The following is a 6,795-nucleotide window of genomic DNA, read 5'->3' as shown; positions in this document are numbered from 1 at the left end:
TATGTTTATTGAGTATATTATACTTACAGGATCTAACTTAATTCTGAAATATCAGTATTACCTATCCAGTATGTAGAATGTCATCATTATTCCCATTTATAAGTGATGGATAATTGAAAACACCAAGAGCTAATACCATTTTCGAGTCTACATGCTTGAAAAAGAGCCAGCATCAGAACTCAGGTCCCTGTCCTCTTCCTAGAAATCTGTTTCTAGAATAATAATGTCTTCATTTTGGTATTTCCTTGTGCACTCAGGAAATGTGACATATTAAATAAATATGTAGCATCTTTCATCCATTAAAATATTTAATTAAATTAATGGCTTTTAAAATATGTAAATCAGAATGTAGCAGTCTTAAGCCAGAATCCCTACCTCCCTCTCCCCAAGTTACATGCTAAAGAAACTCATACTTGGTTGTACACTCATCTAAATAATTCTTGGTTGCTATTGACACCACAAAACTTTTTTAACCTCAATCAGTATTTAAGTTGATTATATTTGAAAATGCAAGCAAAACATACACATTAGTGTTTAGGTTGATTATGTTTGAAAGTGCAAGCAAACATACACATCATTTTGACATTCCTGCAATTCCTGCAATATACTAAAATATATATATATATATATATATATATATATATATATGGAGTTTCCTATTCAACAATAAATAGTGACTCCAAGAATTGAAAAGACTTAGTTCTGAGAAACAAGATAACTGTTTCAAATAAATTGATAGTGCTCAAATTACAAAAAATATTATGTATTTTAATAATAATGTTATTATACTTATTGAGTACTAACTCAATAACACCTGTTTTGATATCAATTTTAGTACAGTATTTTAAAACCTAAAAGTTAACTTCAGTGGCATGATATGTTGTGTGGTGTAATGATCATATATTCATTTGATTAAATATGTATAGAGATCCTTTAATGTTCCAGGCACTGTTCTAGATGTTTAAGATATATCTGTGAATGAAAGAGACATGATCTTGCCTTGATAAAGGTTATATTCAAGTAAGTGGAGATAGGCAGTGATTAGTAACCAAATAAACAAAATTTCAAAAGATGTATTTATATGATATATTAGAAAGGTAGATGTTATTTTAAAAAAAAGTCAAGTAGAAGAGGATGTTTAGATTGTATGGGAGAAAGATTTTGTTAAGTCACTAGTTGTATACTTTTCTTAGTCTTCTTGAAGTTCATGAAGAAAGTAAAAATTGGAATCTTATATTTAGTTTTGGTTTAAAGGTAACAGTGCTTTAAATTGCCTGAAATATGGCTTTCTATCATTAGCACTATGCATATGTTTCTTGAAAAACATACTGAGTTCACAGTAGATGATTTATTATTTAAGAAAGCAAATACTAGTACAGGTTCATAAGCTTTCTGACCCTTCTCTGCCAGATACCCCAAATTTCTGAGGCTCCAGATAATTTATAGAGTTTTGCATTTTATCTTGATTCCTTGATCCTATATATTTTGGCTTCATTTGTAAACCCAGTGGGAAATAAATGATTCACATTAAGCAACAAGGCAGAAGAATGTATTAAAATTCCTAAAATTATTGAAAATCAATCACACAACAATACTTTCAGAATAATGGGGAATTTGAAAACCTAATATTTGATAGTTTAATTATCTGATGACTTTGAGACAATTATTTTTGTTAAAGCAAACACTTTACAAGAATTTGGGGTATAAACATCCAGTTCATCTGTTACAGTTTGTCTGTGATACACTCAAAAATTGTATCAAATGGCAGGAGGATTTGCTTCGTAAGGAAGACCATCACATTCAACCATATTCAACTAGATAAATATTCAACTACAGGAAATATTCACCATTGACTTAGTAATTCTGGCACCTATAAAATTTTGTTATGCATTTTACTGCTAGCTCCTTAGTGGGATTGTTCATGATCTATTATTCTTGTTTCTGTTAGAAGAAAGTGTAGCCATTTCCCATGAAGTCAATTATGTGATGAACTATAATGACTTTAAGAGAAGCATTTTCTGTTCTGTTCAAGGAGTGCATTCAAACTCTCCAAGAACTCGACTAGGTTGAGTCTTCTTCCTACTTATAAATACACAAATCGGAAAACAATTCATGGTGCTTTGAAAGAGAATACAGAAACTTTTTTTCTTAGTATAGTATGTAGTAGAGTATGAAGCATCAGCATCAGAGACATTTGTTTATTCATTAGTCATCTCTAGCTATTATAGTTTAAATGGTTATTAAACAGAGGCTGCTTTTATTATGATGGAGTGTATTATCTAGGGAGAGAGATGGGCAATAAACAGTAACACAGAGAGTGAGACAAATGGAAACTGTGATAAGGAAACTTGAATTATAACTGTATGTGCCAGGATACCATTGAGAATGCATAAAATATTGAAATGCTTCTGTAACACTTGGTAAATAGTCATTACCTAGGTCACCCTGAAAACATTCCTTTGAATCTTCGAACTTTCCATTATCCAGAAACTAAATGTAAAATAACTCTCTTACAGGGGCATCCCAGGACCCTATTCAAGCATAAGTGAGCATCAGTTCTATTGCTTGGTACCTGCTGTTGTCTAATTTGCTATGAATGCATATTATAATAATACCCCTAGTTAGCACACTTTGAAGAAAAATATAATATGTTAAAAGAAATGTAATTGTATGCCAAAATTATATTGGGGTGATCAGAGGTGAGTATCTTTGAGAAAATGGAATTACAGCCTGAAAACTAAAGAATGAATTGATTAGCCAGTAAATATTCCTAATTGTCCCTGGAGCAGGAAATGGCAACCCACTCCAGTATTCTTGCCTGGAAAATTCCATGGACAAGGAACCTGGTGGGGTACAGTCTAAAGGGCTGTAAAGAGTCAGATACAACTGAGGGACTGAGCACATACACTTTCCTAATCGTAGAGTCTTTTAGGCAGAAAAAACATGGCCATGCAGTGTTAGTCACTCAGTCATGTGCAACTATTAGCAACCCCTTGGACTGTAGCCAGCCAGGCTCCTCGTCCATACTGGAGCAGGTTGCCGTTTCCTTCTCTAGAGGACCTTCCCGACCCAGGGAATTTGGGTCTCCCGCATTGCAGGAAAGATGCTTCACCATCTGAGCCACCAGGGAAGCCTGGCCATGCAGAGGTCCTGAGGTATGAAAGAGCTTGGCATAGTCAGTTGAGAGAAGAAGATCTAAGTGGGTTTATTATAAACGGCTATTACACAGAGCAAGGCATATAGCAAAATGTCAATATGGCTGTGATCTTCACATATACCAAACTTAGTTGGTCTAAAAATGCAATATAAAATTCAACTCTTTATAACTGATTGATGCACAACATGCTTGGTATTGAAGTTTTAATATAATATGTTCTGACTTGCTGACATGCCTAGTCCTAAAAGTTGGTGGAGAAGACAATAACTACTTTAAAGCAGATTGCATAGCTAAGAAATGGCCACTGCCTGGGTCAAAATATCTCTTCTGACGATAAATTCCAAGAGTAAAAGTGAAGTTCCTGGGGCTTAAAATATAACATGAAAGTAGATTTTGGTGTGCTGCTGTGTGTAAGACATGCTTTTTCTTTTTTAGCTGATGAATGCAAAAATGTGAGACACCTGTTTATTAACTGGTATGATTCTCATGAAGTATGAGATTTCATCTTATTTTGTATTATATTTGTTACTTTTTCTCCAGCTAAATAAAGAATGACACTGAATAAAGATATGGAGAAAGAAAAGGAAGATGGATAGGAGAAAATAACAGAGAAACCAAGGTAGAAGTTTTTCTTCTAAAATCTTATGTAAATTAACAGTGCCTTCAATTTAATCACTGGCTTCCCTGGTGGCTCAGAGGGTAAAGCGTCTGCCTGCAATGAGGGAGACCTTGGTAATCCACTCCAGCACTCTTGCCTGGAAAATCCCATGGACGGAGGAGCCTGATAGGCTACAAGACTACAGTCCATGGGATCGCAAAGAGTCAGACACGACTGAGCAACTTCACTTTCACTTTTCAATTTAATGGGCTGTTAATAAACACCTTGAAAGACTGAATGAAGGAGGAGAATGCACATAATGAAGAAATTATATTTGCCAATACTTAATAGTATACAAATTAGAAATTAATGGTATATATTTGCAATGGGATTTCACATGGGCTGTCTGGGTGAAGAACCCATAACTTACCAACTTATTTAGAAAAGCTTTCTTGCAGGAAACAAAATGTGTCTAGAAGGAAATATAATGTTAAAGGTTTCAGTTCAGTTCAGTTGCTCAGTCGTGTTACAACTCTTTGCGACGCCATGAACCGCAGCACTCCAGGCCTCCCTGTTCACCAACTCCCGGAGTCCACCCAAACCCATGCCCATCGAGTTTGTGATGCCATCCAACCATCTCATCCTCTGTCATCCCCTTCTCCTGCCCTCAATCTTTCCTGGCATCAGGGTCTTTTCAAATGAGTCAGCTCTTCGCATCAGGTGCCCAAACATTGGAGTTTCAACTTCAACATCAGTCCTTCCAATGAACACCCAGGACTGATCTCCTTTAGGATGGAATGGTTGGATCTCCTTGCAGTCCAAGGGACTCTCAAGAGTCTTCTCCAACACCACAGGTCAAAAGCATCAATTCTTCGGCACTCAGCCTTCTTCACAGTCCAACTCTCACATCCATACATGACCAATGGAAAAACCATAGACTTGATTAGACGGACCTTTGTTGGCAAAGTAATGTCTCTGCTTTTCAATATGCTATCTAGATTGGCCATAACTTTTCTTCCAAGGAGTAAGCGTCTTTTAATTTCATGGCTGCAGTCACCATCTGCAGTGATTTTGGAGCCCCCCAAAAATAAAGTCTGACACTGTTTCCACTGTTTCCCCATCTATTTACTGTGAAGTCTTGGTACCAGATGCTATGATCTTAGTTTTCTGAATGTTGAGCTTTAAACCAGTTTTTTCACTCTCCTCTCCATAAGGGTGGTTAGGTTGTATCAAAAAAAAATAGCTAAGCACTGTTGCATTGCATGAGTATAACACAATTTTCTTGTCTGCTCAACTGTTGATGGGCGCTTGTGTTATTTTCAGTTTTTAACCATTACAAACAAATTTTCTATGAGCATTTATGTATAGCTCTTTTACAGACATAAATCTCATTTTCTCTTAAGTAGATACCTAAAAATGATGACTATTTCCCAAAGTAGTTGCACCATTTTACATTCTCACCAGCAGTGTGTGTGCAAGCCTTTATTTCCTTCATATCCTCTCAAGCATTTAGTATAGTCAGTCTTTATAATTTTTGTCATTCTAATAGATGTCTGGTGATATTTAATTATGATTTTAACTCACATGTCCCTGTTGAAAAATGATGTTGAATATTTTTATGTGCTCTTTGCCATTCACATATCTTTTTGATGAATCATTTGCTCAAATCTTTTGTACAGTTTTAAAAAAATCAGGTTTTACATTTGATTACTGTTGACTCAAAAGTTCTTCATATATTTTAGATAAAAGTAAGAAAATGTTCAGACAGGCATATAAATAAAGTTTCCCCCAGGGTTCTTAGAAAACAACGTTGGCAAAGAAGAACTTCTCAAAGTAGTGTCAATACTACATAAAAATGAAGCAAAAAAAAAAAAAAGAAAGAAAAAGAAAAGAAAAAAAATGTTAGGCCTAGAACAATCTATAGATTTCCCAGTACTTGTAAAAAACCTCCATCAAAGGTACAATTTTTAACGAAAAACCATAGATATTCTATTATGATTCTAAAATGGCAGCAATCAGAAAGAAATTGAGACCACAGTGTAAAATAGTCTTACAGCCAGAGGAATGTAAGGTAGATCTTAACATCGCAGTGACAAACTCTATTTCACCAGTCTGCTAGGGCCCATTAGTCCTTCTAAGCCATAAAGATGAAATGTTCCTTAACAGAAACATCCAGAATAATGTTTAACCAAATATCTGGGCATTGTGGCTTACGCAAGTTGATAAATCAAATTAACCATCACAATATCTCATTAAACAAAAATTTTTATATTAACTTTTGCCATTATAGAGCTGTAAAACAGACGAGTCAATAAATGATTAAGCTCTGCACTGCATTGAAGATTCAATAGAGATTCTATGTCCTAATTTGAGATTATTTTCTGTTTATTTATTTGTTTGTTTGCTTATTTGTTTATTAATTTTTGGCCACATCAAGTCTTGGTTGCAGCACACAGGCTCTTCATTGCAGAATGCAGGCTCCTCTCTAGTTGTGGTGCAAGGGCTCCAGAGCATGTGGGTTCAGTAGTACCAGTGCACGGGCTTAGTTACCCCACTGTATATGGGATCGTGTTTCCCCAACCAGGGATCCAACCTGTGTCGCCTGCACAGGAATACAGATTTTTAACCACTGGACCACCAGGAAAGTCCCTAGATAGTTTTTCTGACATCCCACTGGAAATGTTATCAGTGTCATGAAGTCAACAAATTCCATGGTAGATGAAACAGAATTTTATTCCTAACACGTTGTGCAGAAAGTTTTTGATAGCCATCATTTATGATGTCAGTACTCGTTTGTTGTGTTTTATAAATAATGTTCATGATGAAGGGAACCAACTGACTCAAATCTGTGGTGAAGGACTGAGGTTTTCATTTTACTATAAATGAAAATATAGACAAGGACATCAGAAGTATTGTTGAAAAGTCCCACTATAATTCCTGAGACATGAAAAGAAACATGCAAATATCCGGACTTTAAGGATGATTTGCCTTCTAGTAACTTTGGAACTGTGGTGCTGGAGAAGATTCTTGAGGTCCCTTG

Source organism: Ovis canadensis, chromosome 21, assembly GCF_042477335.2.
Source record: "Ovis canadensis isolate MfBH-ARS-UI-01 breed Bighorn chromosome 21, ARS-UI_OviCan_v2, whole genome shotgun sequence".
Classification (NCBI taxonomy): Eukaryota; Metazoa; Chordata; class Mammalia; order Artiodactyla; family Bovidae; genus Ovis; species Ovis canadensis.
Note: the sequence above shows the minus strand (reverse complement) of the source record.